The sequence below is a fragment of the Polypterus senegalus genome, chromosome 14 (genome assembly GCF_016835505.1).
Source record: "Polypterus senegalus isolate Bchr_013 chromosome 14, ASM1683550v1, whole genome shotgun sequence".
Classification (NCBI taxonomy): Eukaryota; Metazoa; Chordata; class Cladistia; order Polypteriformes; family Polypteridae; genus Polypterus; species Polypterus senegalus.
In genome coordinates, this window is record NC_053167.1 from 10,215,612 (window position 1) to 10,232,354 (window position 16,743).

Consider the following 16,743-nt stretch of genomic DNA (forward strand, 5'->3'; position numbering starts at 1 on the left):
TACTTTAAATAAGTTACTTCAGCCTGAATAGTGTAATACCTGTGCATATGCATGCCGACATGTTCCCCTTTTTACTTTGCTACTTTAATTTTAAAAAATGTAATATAAAAATTTGAAATTAGGAAAGTGATATCAAATTTGGAGCTTCGGCGCGACTGCGTTATTTTAAGTTCCTGTTTCCTCGAATCGACCATTCTAAAATATAATCATTAAGAACGAAATGACACATTTGCTTCTAGAAAATACTACCGACTTTTTATTTTCTAAAGTGCGCTCATATTTCAATTACATCATTTAAAAAGAAATCCTTAAATGACATTTAAGAACTATTTACTTCTATTGAAAACATCTCACAGATTGATCTCATTTTTACACTGGAATCTAACTCGTATCTGCAACATATCTTCTGCCTTCAAGCTAATGAGAGATGATTGCTGTTGTTAAGCAGGGTTGACTTGTATTTTTACTGGGTGTATAATATTAAAATGTTTAAAATGTAAAGTATAATACTTCATGTAAACGTATTACAATTTTCTATAGCTTATTTTGTTAAACTTTATTAATATAAATCAGACTTTTGCAGATATAAACCCTTTCTATTACTTTACTAAAATTTTTCAATTCAGTATCCGAATAGTGAGGTATGAATTTATCCTGTCAGGCTCAAAGATATTTGAAAAGAATTAAGTAACTAGGAGTCTTGTGTTTGTTTCTGCCAGAGCAGGCTCTGGTTTTCAATTCTGTGCTGGAAAAAGCAATTTCAGAAATCGCATGAATGAATTTAGGTAAGAATATCAGAAAGATGGTTCACATTTTGTTGTTATTAAGTCACAAAACCGCTGAAATTTAAGAAATTAAGATTTTCAAGGTGTTCGTTAATTCTCTTGTTAAAATGATTAGTATTAATTATTAGTATTTGTATCATAAGATTATATTTAATTCTATAAATATTTTTACTTGAAAAATATAAGAAAATAATTTTAAATTCAACTAAGCTGCAAGTATATTAAAATGATTACACTTTTTTATAAACTTCTTTTTTGTTTTTGCTTTTTTATTATGTCTTTACAAAAATAATTCTAAAAAGAAATTAATGATAAATTTCACAGTTGAAACTGTGAAGTGCAATGAATTCGGAGTAGAGCTCGTTGTAGAGCACCCGTCAGAGGACAATATGATGAGAAACATATACTGTAGTTGCACACTTTAAAAACAACTCGTAAAATATAATACAAGTAAAGAAAAGAAGTATGATTTATTTTCCAACTTTATTTGAATATAGGATATTTTTCCATTTCTGTGATAAATCATCTGTATGCAACTAATTTATTTCTTTCACATCTATGTATCATTCCCAATTTGGGCCTTAAGAATTGAATCTCTCTGTGTTCTTCATCACTTCGAACTCTGATTTAGGTTGTTACAACCTATAGCATTTTAAAATTATTGACAAAATACCTGAAACAAAGAGGTAGATCATTTGAACTGTACTATCTCCTTTGTGAGGAAACATTTATTATGAAAGATTCTACAGCGAAAACAAGAGAAATCCTGCAAAGCTCGAAAGCTGCATAACCCATCTGCCATTAGTTGCTGCAGGCTTTAGTTAGCGCCAGTAAGCCATTCAGCTGATCCCAGAGTCGACTGATAACTAGCAGAGAAACAAAAAGCCAACATCTGCACAATATATGAATCATACCTTGCTTGTAGCCACCTGCTTATCTGTAGTGCCTTGAAAGTGAACCACTTTGTCAATGTCAGTTCACATTGAGTGTTTAGGCCTCTTATAAAATAGTAAAAATCCATTATGTTGCAAAGTTGTGCAATTTAAAGGGAAAACTGGGACACGCAGACAGGGGCGGGTCCACAAACAAAAAAAATATAACTTGAATAGTGGGCATTTGAACAAGCTTATTATGGCTTAACATAGTCTCAAATCCAAATATTGTAGCAAGTTTAGATGTCACAGTAAATATTAAATGTTATTAAATGTCATCCCTGCATAGGCACATTTCCCTACTTGCTTGTATAGCCGATCGTGAATGTATTCTTCAGCACTTCAAACTCAGTATACTTTTCAGGGGTGAACAAATGTCTGCCTGATTGCCACTCCTAGTTGTGATAGTGCATCTATGGCACATAGATATTATGGACTATATATATACACAAAATGTAATCATACATAAACTTTAATATAATTTTTATTAAATGACAAAGCTAAAGCTGGCATGGTTTACTCAGAGATAACTATTGATGCACTTTAGATAGGACATTGTATTCTGTTATTTACTAATTTATTCTTGAGAAAGCTTTCTGAATATAAAGCAAAGAAAAAGCCAATTTGCGCTCTAAAATTCCCATATATGCAAAGAAATCAACGGCAGTGAAATTATGTATATTGCGACATTTCTATCAAGTACCTGACTCTAAAGTCCAAATTAAACCAAAAATGAAAATAAATTAAAGTGTCAAATAGAATATTATAGAATTTAAAAGTATTTTTTCCAATAAATTTAAATGATAGTTATAAATATTTATGTTACGCTCAGATGGTTTAATTTTATTATTTTACTAGCCGTGCCCCGTGAACGTAGAAGTGAAACAGGACAGTGAGGAGGGCCCCGCCCAGCTCCCCACTACTGATGTAACGCTTCCCCCTCCCCTCAGCCCGCAGCCTCTGTCTCGAATATATCTGTCCTTGCAAGCAAACCATGAATCTTGTCTTGGCGCAATGAGAGAAGTCGCAAAATCAACCGGAATGTTCAAGCAAACTATAGAAAAAAAAGATCTACATCCGGGTTCTCTCATTGGCTAGCTAAGCAGAGGTAAGGTTACGCCCCGAGGCTGGTTCGTAAGTGAGGAGGGCCCCGCCCCCCACCACTCGGCTCGCTGCGTCTCTCTCGGTACCGCAAGAAAACTGTGATACATAGCGCAATGAGAGAAGTCGCAAAATCAACTGGACTGTTCAAGAAAATTATAGAACAAAACCCGATCTAAATCCGTTAAGTAGTTCTCTCGTGAAAAGCGGACAAACAGACAGACAAACGTTGGAATTTACAGGTTTGTCTGAAATGCAATACACCGCTACACGTTGTACATTTTTACTACACAGACTGCTTAATTTACAGGGGATGAATTTAGATGTTGCATTTTTCATTTGGTTTGAAATCTTGTTCTGTTATTTCTGATGCCTCCTCCTATAGTAGCAGCACCTATTTAGGTACATTTTTGTGAATTGTCTAAGGATTTACCTATGCTTACGTCGACACAGAGTACACTACAGCATCAGTTCAAATGATTAAACATATTAAACTACATAGACTACATATTTTTTGAATTATTATTATTTATTTTTTCCTGTGGGGTGCAAAAGAAAAACAACTTACATTATCAAAATTGAAAAACTGCAGGGAAAAATAATGTGACATAAACACTTGCAATTATTGAGCTAGTTAGTGAGAAATAATGGTTTATTTTTTGTGTATGGAACCAATAAACTGAATGCAACTTGTGTAAACACCAAGTTAAAGCATGATCTACATCCAATGATTTTGTAATTTCTAAATTATTTCTTTGGATCACAATAATCCTATGACTGAAAAAGAAAAAATAATAATAATAATACTCCTCCAGCGTGGAGTTTGCATGTTCTCCCCGTGTCTGCGTGGGTTTCCTCCTGGTGCTCCGGTTTCCTCCCACAGTCCAAAGACATGCAGGTTAGGTATATTGGTGATGCTAAATTGTCCCTAGTATGTGATTGGTGTGTGGGTGTGTGTGTGCACCCTGCGGTGGGCTGGTGCCCTGCCCAGGGTTTGTTTCCTGCCTTGTGCCCTGTGTTGGCTAGGATTGGCTCCAGCAGACCCCCGTGACCCTGTAGTTAGGATATAGCGGGTTGGATAATGGATTAATGGATAATACATTTTATTTATATAGCGCCTTTCCCATGTTCAAGGCATTTCACAGAATTTAAGAAAGAACGGCAGGGTATACAGTATATAGCATTGTACAAACCAGATAAATAAATAAAGATGATTAAGACAGTACATTCAGAGAAAAAAGCCTAACAGACAACATAATTGATGGTCTAGCACACACACACAGGTTACATGAGCATCTTGACAGAGAGGTAAACTGAGAGAAGGCTAATAAAGTCAGGCAGAGCTAAAATACTGAACAGATGAGTTTTGAGTTGTTTTTTAAAAGAATTCATGGAGTCAGCTAAACTGATTAATTTCGGTAGGTCATTCCAGAGTCTGGGCGCTATACAGCTGAAGGCCCTGCTATCACCCATGGAGTGTAGATTAGTGTGGGACACAACAAGATTGCCAGAATCAGAGGATCTTAGTGGGCGGATAGGCACATAGTGATGGAGAAGGTCATTTAAGGCTTTGTAGGTTATTAGTAGGATTTTATATTCGATTCTGTAAGACACAGGGAGCCAGTGAATGCGAGTAAGGACTCTTGCAGCTGAGTTTTGAATAAGCTGGAGCTGTGATATAAGATTAGAAGGGGCACCTGCCAGTAGGGAATTGCAATAATCGATGTGGGATGTGATAAAAGCATGGAGAAGTTTCTCAGCATTAGAAAAGGATAGGAAGGAGCGAACATGAGATATGTTATGGAGAAGAAAGTAAGAAAGTTTCTTAATGTGGTTTATGTGGGTAGAATAAGAAAGGGAGGAATCAAAAATGACACCAAAATTCTTTGCAGTAGAGGCAGGTCTGATGAGATCACCGCCAAGACTGACTGGGAAGGAGCTCATTTTATTAAGTTGAAACATAACTGATGACGCTGAGAAGGATGTTCAATAGAAACCATAAAATTAAAACTTTGCAACTATGATACCATCATGTTAGAAGCATACTAATCAAAGCCTATGGTTGGGATTAGTGCACTCCTACTATACACCAAAAGCAAATAAAATATAAACAGTGACAACACTGCCTTTGTGAATGAATAAACAGCACCACCCCACTGCCTGTGCTTGGGAAAGCAGATCATAATCTGGTTCTGCTTCAGCCTCACTACAAACCAAGACTGAGGGAGCTACCTACAACTACGCGCTCATTCAGGAAGTGGTCTCCTGAGGCAGAGCAGTCTCGGAGAGACTACTTTGGAACTACAGACTGGGATATCCTGCAGGTATCACATAGTGAGAAAATTGAGGAGGTTGTTGACTGCACTACTGACTACATAAGCTTCTGTATGGACATTGTAGTTCCAGTAAGAACAGTACGCTGCTATGCTAACAACAAGCCATGGATTACAAGTGACATCAAGGGCCTTTTGAACCAGAAGAAAAGGACTTTTAAAGGCGGTGATCAGCATGAGCTCAAGTGCGTGCAGAAGGAACTCTGAGTCCAGCTCAGGGCGGCGAAGGAGCAGTATAGGAGAAAGCTGGAGCAGAAGTTGCAGAATAACAGTATGAAGGAAGTGTGGGATGGGATGAAGATCATCACTGGCTGCAGCTCAAAGCAGGGTGCCACCATCGAGAGAGACGTGGAGAGAGCAAACCAGATGAACAACTTCTTTAACAGGTTTGAACACCCAACCCACACTTACATCGGATTACTGCATCCTCCAATTATCCTTCTGCTGATACCAGCATAGGAGAGACATCCTCACCCACAATTACAGCAGTGCAGGTGAGTAGAGAGCTGAGGAGACTTCGTGCCAGCAAAGCAGCGGGTCCAGATGGAGTATCGCCACGACTGCTGAAGGCCTGTGCGCTGGAGTTGGTGAGCCCTCTACAGTGCATCTTCAACCTGAGCCTGGAACAGGGGAGAGTCCTGAGGCTTTGGAAAACATCTTGCATCACCCCAGTCCCAAAGGTATCACGTCCTAGTGAGCTGAATGACTTCCGGCCTGTCGCTCTGACATCACATGTGATGAAGACCATGGAGTGGCTGCTGCTTCACCACCAGAGGCCAGAGGTCCGCCGCGCCCTCAACCCTCTGTAGTTCACATACCTGGAGAAGGTGGGAGCGGAGGATGCCATCATCTATATGCTACACCGATCCCTCTCCCACTTGGACAGATGAAGTGGTGCTGTAAGAATTATGTTTTTGGACTTCTCTAGCGCCTTCAACACCATCCAACCTCTGCTCCTTAGGGACAAGCTGACAGAGATGGGAGGAGATTCATACCTGGTGGCATGGATCGTGGACTATCTTACAGACAGACCTCAGTATGTGCGTCTTGGGAACTGCAGGTCTGACATTGTGGTCAGCAACGCAATGAGCGCCGCAGGGGACTGTACTTTCTCCGGTCCTGTTCAGCCTATATACATCAGACTTCCAATATGACTCGGAGTCCTGCCACGTGCAAAAGTTCGCTGACGACACTTTTATTGTGAGCTGCATCAGGAGTGGGCAGGAGGAGGAGTATAGGGACCTAATCAAGGACTTTGTTAAATGGTGCGACTCAAACCACTTACACCTGAACAGCAGCAAGACCAAGGAACTGGTGGTGGATTTTAGGAGGCCCAGGCCCCTCATGGACCCCATGATCATCAGAGGAGACTGTGAGCAGAGGGTACAGACCTATAAATACCTGGGAGCACAGCTGGATGATAAAGTGGACTGGACTGACAATACTAATGCTCTGTGTAAGAAAGGTCAGAGCCGACTATACTTCCTTAGAAGGCTGGCATCCTTCAACATCTGCAATAAGATGCTACAGATGTTCTATCAGACGGTTGTGGCGAGTGCCGTCTTTTACACAGTGGTGTGCTGGGGAGGCAGCATAAAGAAGAGGGACACCTCACACCTGGACAAACTGGTGAGGAAGGCAGGCTCTATTGTAGGAATGAAGCTGGACAGTTTAACATCTGTGGCAGAGCGACGGATGCTGAGCAGACTCCTGTCAATCATGGAGAATCCACTGCATCCACTGAACAGTATCACCTCCAGGCAGAGGAGCAGCTTCAGCGACAGACTGCTGTCACCGTCCTGCTCCACTGATAGACTGAGGAGATCGTTCCTCCCACACACTATGCGACTCTTTAATTCCACCTGTGGGTTAAACATTAACATAATTCAAAGTTATTGTCTGTTTTTACCTGCATTTTTATTACTCTTTAATTTAATATTTTTTTTTTTTATCAGTATGCTGCTGCTGGATTATGTGAATTTCCCATTGGTGATTAATAAAGCATCTATCTATCTATCTATCTATCTATCTATCTAATCTGACACTATCAAAAATATAGGAATTCAAAAGATCACTCAGAAAAATTAAACAATCGTTTTGAAACTAGAGAAATATCTAAAACTTCAACATGAGAATAAAAAAATATTTGAAAGATTAAAAAAATGACAAGGAATTTCTATTGAAACAACAAACAGTGTTCTAGTACTTTTTAAAGATAAAAATCAAGAATTAGCACACTAGAATAAATCATTTAAAATAAGCAGCAAAAATAGAACCAGCTAAATATTACATTCAAATATTTAACGCAAGAAATAATTGGAATGCCTCAGGCAAAGCAGGCTGTAAGTTAACAAATGTTAGATATCTTTCATGCTGTTGATGAATTAAAGGCTAGTAAGACCCCCACCTTTCATGGAATTTTACCAGTACTGTTGAAAGAAATGAAAGACATTATTTATTAAAAAATGTAGTGACGGCATTTAAATCTGCTGTGTATAAAAGCTATTGAGCCACTATAATCCTGTTTGGGCTAACTTGTTACAATACATGATACTGTAAAGTACTGTTACAAAGCATGTCTTTAATGTAGTCTTAATGCATGTATTCTATTATCACTGTTATTTTTTAATATGACTTACTCAAAAGTATTTAATACACAAAAATATAACAGATTTTTTTTGAATAACTAAAAAATGTAAAAGAGTACAACTTTCAAATCAGTTAATGAAGTCTAAAAACACATCATGTGTACATTTTCTAACTTGTGAGAGTCATTTGCTTGGTTAAATTGTATAAATAATGTCTTTCATATCTTTCAACAATACTGGTAAAATTCCATCAAGATTGAAGGGCTTATTAGTCTTTAATGAATTTTCTATCTTTTTAATGGTGAAAATCTGTAATTAAAAGACAATTTAGGGGAGGAATTTTGAGTTTGGTATGAAAACTTATTTTCTGCATCTTTCATTCTACCAATGGCACCCACAGCAGTCACTTTCACACCCTCTTAGCACAGCTGTTAACACAACCATTGTTACCAAGCCTGCTAATTAGCAACCTGAAAAGATAACTACACTCTTGAAAGTAATGGTTCTTTAATGGCACTTTATAGTTCTTACTGGGTTCTGTGTTTCCTCTTTTGCTCTATTGCTTGACCAAGTAACATTTCATTCAGGAAAGAACTGTCTTCATATGAATTTGTCTCTTTGTGCTTTGAAAAATGCTCAATTATGTAGAAAGAAAATCTAAAATATATTGTAGGCTACCTAGCAGGACATTATCTAGCATATGCCATTGTATATATGCAGCAATTATTTTTTAACCATATCACATTGGTATTTCTCAAACCTGCTACCATATACAATATTCATGGTTAATTACAGTATGGATCCTGATAAATAAAAGTTCATTCTGAGACCTTCATGCGGATGGGTCAAGTTTGTAACCAAAAAATGGTTTCCCTATAGCAATGCTCTGATGCTCTGAACATCCACTTTGGCACCATTATTTTTAAGAGTGTATGTATGTAGTACAAAGTTTGAACAAGAAATGCAGTTTTGATCTGTTAAAAGTAAATGAAAGTTTACTAAGATCACTAAGTTTACAAATTTGTAATGGGTAAAACTCAAAACTAAAACGAAGTGTTCCATTTGCGTAGAGAAGCTACCAAATTAAAGTATGAAATCAAATAAACTGAGGAGACACTGAAATGAAAAATAGTGGGTAAGCCAAGTGAGGTTTTTTTTTTGGAAAGAAAGAACTTTTGATGCCAAACAGGCTGCAAATGTTATTGCAAGGACTGGTAGTGACCACAGGAAGGCCATTGTCACATTTTTGCATTTTTTTGAGTCAGAGCTGATGATTTCACAGGCAAAAAAGCCACATACTCAGAAAAGAGTTAATCAAACCCACTTATGTGAAAATGGCAGAAATAATGCGTGAACAGTACAATTTTTCAAGAATACAGGGAAACAAGGAATTGAAAGAATGGCAGGAAACATTGAGAACAGATTGAAGGAAAAGTTGAAAACAGGCTAGTTTTCTCTTCAATGTGATGAACTAAGATGTTGGCAGATAGATAGATAGATAGATAGATAGATAGATAGATAGATAGATAGATAGATAGATAGATAGATAGATAGATAGATAGATAGATAGATAGATAGATAGATAGATAGATGACTGGGGACCTATATCTTCCCCGTGGCGCAAGAGGGCAGATAGATACTTTGTCAAACAAAGAAATTTAGCTTTAACAAAAGCTGAAAAAATATAGAAATATTATAAAAAGTAACAACAACAACCCCCTCCTTCCCACAAACACACATGCGAATTACAAAAAAAATAAAGGGGAAAATTTCTGAATAGGCTGAAGAGAAGAGAACAGTCACAGTGAGGCATTATTAAAGAAAATAGACATAGATGTGAAGGAGCCCTAGTGATTTAATGTAATTCATTGGCTAAAAGTCCTCAATGCTAATGTGTCAGGGAGGATATGTACCATTATTCAATATGGCCATCAGTTTTGTTTTCATTCTTTCCTTCACTATTACCTTCAGTGGGTTGAGAGTGTGTCCCATAAATGAGCCTGCTTTCTCAATTAGCCTGATGATTCAGATGACCTCTCTTGTAGTGATGTTATTGGCCCAGTATGCCTTTTCTTCGTCTTCTTTTGGCTGCTTCCGTCAGGAGTTACCACAGCGGATCATCTTCTTCCATATCTTTCTGTCCTCTGCATCTTGCTCTGTCAAACCCATCACCTGCATGTCCTCTCTTACCAAAACTATAAACTTTCTCTTAGGCCTTCCTCTTTTCCTCTTCCTTGGCAGCTCTATCCTTAACATCCTTCTCCCAATATACTCAGCATCTCTCCTCTGCACATGTCCAAACAAGCGCAATCTCGCCTCTCTGACTTTGTCTCACAACCGTCCAACTTGAGCTGACCCTCTAATGCCCTCATTTCTAATCCTTTTCATCTTTGTCACACCCAATGCAAAACTTAGCATCTTTAACTCTGCTACCTCCAGCTCTGTCCCCTGCTTTCTGGTCAGTTCCACCGTCTCCAACCCATAAAACATAGCTGGTCTCAATACCATCCTGTAGACCTTCCCTTTCACTCTTGCTGATATCCATCTGTCATAAATCACTCCTGACACTCTTCTCCACCCATTCCACACTGCCTGCACTCTCTTTTTCACCTCTCTTCCACAATCCCCATTATTCTGTACTGTTGATCCCAAGTATTAAAACTCATCCACCTTTGCCAACTCTACTCCCTGCATCCTCACCATTCCACTGACCTCCCTCTCATTCACACACATGTATTCTGTCTTGTTCCTACTGACCTTTATTCCTCTCCTCTCTAGAGCATATCTCCATATCTTCAGGGTCTCGTCAACCTGTTCCCTACTATCGCTACAGATCACAATGTCATCAGCAAACATCATAGTCCATGGGGACTCCTGTTTAATCTCTTCTGTCAACCTGTCCATCACCATTGCAAATAAGAAAGGGCTCAGAGCCGATCCCTGATGTAATCCCACCTCCACCTAGAATGTATCCGTCACTCCCACCGCAGACCTCACCACTGTCACACTTCTCTCGTACATATCCTGTACAACTCTTACATACTTCTCTGCCACTCCCGACTTCCTCATACGATACCACAGTTCCTCTCGGGGCATCCTGTCATATGCTTTCTCCAAGGTCCACAAAGACGCAATGCAACTCCTTCTGGCCTTCTCTAAATTTCTCCATCAACATCCTCAGAGCAAACATCACATCTGTGGTGCTCTTTCCTGGCATGAAACCATACTGCTGCTCACTAATCATCACCTCACTTCTTAACCTAGCTTCCACTACTCTTTCCCATAACTTCATGCTGTGGCTCATCAATTTTATCCCCCTGTAGTTACTACAGTCCTGCACATCCCCCTTATTCTTAAATATCAGCACCAGTACACTTCTTCTCCACTGCTCAGGCATCCTGTCACTTTTCAAGATTCCATTAAACAATCTGGTTAAAAAATTTACTGCCATCTTTCCTAAACACGCCCATGCTTCCACAGGTATGTCATCTGGACCAACGCCCTTTCCATTTTTCATCCTCTTCATAGCTGTCCTTACTTCCTCCTTGCTAATCCATTGCACTTCCTGATTCACTATCTCCACATCATCCAACCTCTTCTCTCTCTCGTTCTCTTCATTCATCAGCCTCTCAAAGTACTCTTTCCATCTGCTCAACACACTCTCCTCGCTTGTGAGTATGTTTCCATCTTTATCCTTTATTACCCTAACCTTCTGCACATCTTTCCCAGTTCAGTCCCTCTGTCTAGCCAATAGGTACATTTCATTTTGTCCCTCCTTAGTGTCCAGCCTCTCATACAACTTATCATACATCTTTTCTTTAGCCTTCACCACCTCTCTCTTCACTGTATGCCTTATCTCCTTGTACTCTTGTTTACTTTCTGCATCTCTCTGACTATCCCACTTCTTCTTTGCCTTTCTCCTTCTCTGTATACTCTCCTGTATATCCTCATTCCACCACCAGGTTTCCTTTTCCTCCTTCCTCTGTCCAGATGCCATGCTAAGCACCCTTCTTGCTGTCACCCTTACTACATCTGCTGTAGTTTTCCAACAGTCTGATAATTCTTCACTGCCACCCATTGCCTATCTCACCTTCTCCCTAAACTCAACCTTGCAGTCTTCCTTTTTCAACTTCCACCATTTGATCCTTGGCTCTGCCCTCACTCTCTTCCTCTTCTTGATCTCCAATGTCATCCTACAGATCATCGTCCTATGCTGCTTAACTACACTTTCCCCTGTCACCACTTTGCAGTCTTCAGTCTGCAGATTGACTCTTCTTCATAGGATAATAATAATAATAATACTACATTTTATTTATATAGTGCCTTTGCCATGCTCAAGGTATTGTAATCTACCTGTGTGCATCTTCTTCCACTCTTGTACATAACCGTATGTCCCTCCCTCTTCTTAAAATAGGTATTCACCACAGCCATATTCATCCTTTTGGCAAAATCTACTATCCTCTGACCTTCTTCATTCCTCTCCTTGACACCATACCTACCCATCACCTCCTCGTCTCCACTGTTCCCTTCACCAACATGCCCATTGAAATCCACTCCAATCACCACTTTCTGTCCCTTGGGTACACTGTTCATCACTTCATCTAACTCACTCCAAAAATCTTCTTTCTAACCCATTGCACACCCAACTTGCGGTGCATATGCACTAACAACATTCATCATCACACCTCAAATTTCCAGCTTCCTAATCATTACTCTGTCTCACACTCTTTTAACCTCCAAAACACTCTTGACATACTGTTCCTTCATAATAACTCCTACTCAATTTCTCCTTCCATCCACACCATGATAGAACAATTTGAATCCACCTCCGATGCACCTGGCCTTACTCCCCTTCCATTTGGTCTCCTGCACACACAATATATTAACCTTCCTTCTCTCCATCATATCTGCTAACTCTCTCCCCTTACCAGTCATACTGTCATCATTCAATGTTCCTACCCTCAGTTCCACTCTATTTACGTTCCTCCTCTCCTCCTGCCTCTGGACACATCTCTCCCTCTTCTTCTCCTTCATCTTTTTCAGCCAAGAGTAGCCCAATTTCCGCCAGCACCCTGTTGGCTAACAGTACTGGTAATGGTTGTTGTTACCCCATGGCTCAACCAATCCGGTATGGAAATTTGTATTGTTGTCCGCATATTGATTTGGCAAAATTTTACACTGGATGCCCTGACATAACCCTCCCCATTTATCCGGGACCAGCACAAAGAAACACACTGGTTTTTGCATCCCCTGTGGCTGGTTTTAAAGTAGGCACGGACAGGGTTTGAACCCATGATCTTCAGTTTATGAGACCGACGCCTTGCCATATAGAATACTAGGGGGCTCTTCCCCCTGCTCACTTCGCTCACCAACCCCTGTGTTTGGTTATTCAGATATACAATTTTAAATGCTTAGTTTTTTTCATTGGCATTGTTTCAATTTCATTATTTGCACTTTTATTTTAAAGCTTCTTTAAAAACAATATTTGGAAGTAACTTTTCTTCAAGATTGCATTGAATTTTGATTCTGTTTTTGTAGCTATATTGTGAGAACGCAACGTATAACTGCCCGTGAGTGAATATTGTTTCTGTTTCTCTAATAAATAATACGACTTTTTCTAATGTTTGTCCCTGTGATTTGTCAATTGTCATAGCAAAAGCTATTCTCATGGGAAACTGTAAACTTTTTAAATATGAATGGCATATCAAGATCTCCTTTAGTGTCTAATGTTATCCGCAGAATATATACATTACCTTTCTTGCCATCTGTTAAAATTTGCATTGCTTTTCTGTGATCATAAATATACACCTAAACGAATTGTGCTTTCTTTGAAATTAAACTTGTCGTTGCTTTAACTGTTGCAGGACCACAGATTCTCATAGCGCATGGGCCATTATTGTGTAAATCTATGTTTTGTGCATTGAATGACGTGAAGGCGAAAATACTTTGTTTTCTGCTCTTTGCCTTTTATTTCTGACCTCGCATTGTCCTGCTATTTTTTCAATTACACCTGGTCCTGATGATTAATTTCCATTTGTTTGCACTAATACAATCTTTACTATCTTTTTTTTGATACTGTAGCAACTGACATAATCAAGTGTCACAAAAGTTTTACTTGAACAATCACCGACTACGTAACCCCAAACACAACTTTCTAGCACCCTCTCCAACCCCTCATACCCCGGGTGTCGCCCCCCCCCTTCCTGCATCAATCAATACCCCGTTATCAGTCTTCCGTGCTGTATTCCACCCTCCCTCAATCGGACCTAACAGTTACTTAAAACAAAAAAGGCTTCAACCTGGGTGCTACAATACTTTAAAATTTTACTGCTTTCATATTCTATACCTTTCACTGCATGTATATCGTGCCATCGTTTGTTTGAGCCTTTCGAATTCCACTGCTTTCATAATCTCTTATCTGCCTTTTTTTCTCTCCAACACTTTTGGGTCTCTTTTCTCCATGCTGCTCTTTCTTCTTTGCTTAGTCGTTGACGTTTCATCTAGAACATATTGTCCTTATACGCTTTAAATGTGCTGAGAGCAGAGGATCTGTGTGTGCTACGTGCCTTTACACTACTGAGTGCTCTTATTTGATATTGTTTGCATCATGCAGATCTTTTAAGTGTCTTCCGAGAAGATCACGTCTCATCGCCCTGCTTTTCCTTTCCAGGATTTTTTTTTTATAATAGGATATAAAGGATGTCACTACTTGCATTAAAGGAACACAGTCTCATAAAAAGTATGTAGTTCCTCTGTGGTACTAGAACAATTCAACTTATGAATAATTCAGATCCACAAGTAAACAGTGTACCACTTCCCTATTTAAAAGGGTATTCTTATTGTATCTCAGAAGTATATCAATAAAACAGATTTTAAATAAAATATTCTTATAAATAAGAACATAAGAAATTTTATAAACAATTGGAGACTATTCTGTCCATGAAGCTCATTTTTTTTTAGCTAATACTGTAGCTAACCTGACCCAATATCTCTTCCAGATACTTCTTAAAGGTTGTTAAGGCTTCTGCTTCAACTAGATGCCTCTGTAGTTTGTTCCAGATTCCCACAGCTCTTTGATTTAAAAAGTGATTCCTGACTTCAGTCTTAAATGCACTTCCCCTTAATTTTCAATGGTCTCCTTGAGTTTGTGATTCACAATTTAGTCGAAAGAACTCTGTTTGATCTACTATATCAATGACTTTAAGAATTCTAAAGGCCTGGATTAGGTCCCAATACTGTCTCCTCTGTTCAAGATGAAATACTTTTAATTCTCTTAGTCTGTCAGAGAAGAATATATCCTTAAGTCCTAGAATGCACTTTGTTGTTATCATCTGCACAATTTAAAATGCTGCTATGTCTCTTTTGTAACTTGGTGAACAGAATTGTGTGCAAATATCTGCAGAAAAACCTGCAAATCTGACCACAGCCACACTAGGCAAATATATTTTCTATGTGTTTAATATGTATTTTTCTCTTTTCACAAAGCACATCCTTCTCTATGATAATTTTGTTTCAGGCTGCATTGATGGGACGTCTTAAATGATAAGAAGAAAATCAAGGTCACCAATAGTTGTTTGATTGATAAACAAACAAACAAACTGTAGTGAGTAAACATTTGTCTGAGGATCTCAATGAAACTATAAAAGCCATAAGGATAATACTGAACTTTATAAAATCCTGTTGAAGCAGCATATATCATTGCACAGCTTTTCGTATTCCAGACACTCTTCTTGCACACCAAGGTGTGCCCGATGTCACTTAGTCAAAAGCTAGTATGTTTCATTGAATGTCAAATTAAGATGAAAGAGTTCCAGGTAAGAGATTCTTATTAAGATGTTATATCTATTTAATACAGGGTGGGGTGTAAAGATCTTCCACATTTTGAAGGGGTATAAAAAATGAACAAGGCTATCTAAAAAAAAAAATCAGACAAATGGTGACCGTCGTTGGCAAAACATTGCTGAAGACGTTCCCAGAAGTTCTCCATCACTCTCTGGGTCATCTTAGGCGGAATGACATTGATTTCCTTTCTGATCCTTTCCTTCAAATCCTCAAGAGATCTCCAAAGGCAAAAGTCACATGGGCTTAAATCTGGTGACTGTGCCGGCCACCCCACATCTCACCTTAAAGAGATCAAACGCCCAAGGAACATTTCCCTCAATACTCTCAGCAGAATGCTTTGGCGATTGCTGAATGAATGCTTTACTGCTTATGCCACCTTTTCTGGCATTCTAACAATCCTAGGTCTGCCAGGTGATTTTCTTTTCAGTGTGGACCCAGTTGCCCGACATTTGGAAATCCATAGCAAAATCGTTTTCCAATCTGGTACAGATGCATTTTGACTGAGAGTGAAGTGTGTGCGTCGCTATCACAGAACTGTTGTTCTCACAATATGCTTGAACAACAAAGCCCCAATGTTCACCGGTCCAGCTCATGACGTGTTCTGAAAACAGTAGAAACTAACCTACCGAATGAGACCTACCCCACCTCTCTACGCCCGCTACAGCCTGCACAGTTCTCCCTTGAAATGTGGGAGATCTTTATGCCCCACCTTGTATATTCAGTTGTACAAGACAAACAATTGTCTCATGTATCAGAGACTACTCTTATTAAATGCAAGGATATCCTGGATGCATTTTAAAAAAAAAAATATGAATATAGAAAAACAAGCAGGACAAAGGGGAGCTCTAGCATATTCCAACATTACTGAAAGCACACATGAGGGGATTTTACCTGATGCTTTTGCACATGTATTCCCTCCCATGTGGAGCAGCTACAGAAGTAGATGAATTTATTATTCTCTGATCGCAATAAATATTCTGCCAAGAACACAAGGGTGATGGACCTGTTCATCAGAAAAGAAGAGGATGTGGAGTACTTGCACTTTGAGGATAAGCTCCTGGATATTCATTCACATTCTGAATTAAAAAATATATTCCTTTAACATAAATAAAAAAAATTGTGGCTGGTGAGAGGACCAGACAATACTCCAAGGCTAGCATGT

General features: G+C 38.9%; 1 protein-coding gene across 1 annotated transcript in view; it reads right to left on the reverse strand.

Annotated features, from left to right (window-relative positions):
- Positions 1-16,502, reverse strand: part of asip1 (agouti signaling protein 1) — a 106,583-nt gene extending 90,081 nt beyond the window's left edge. The window contains exon 1 of the mRNA XM_039735998.1: positions 16,473-16,502. The gene's annotated coding sequence lies outside the window, so the exon portion shown is untranslated. The remainder of the gene's footprint in view (positions 1-16,472) is intronic.
- Between the last annotated feature and the right edge of the window lie 241 nt (positions 16,503-16,743).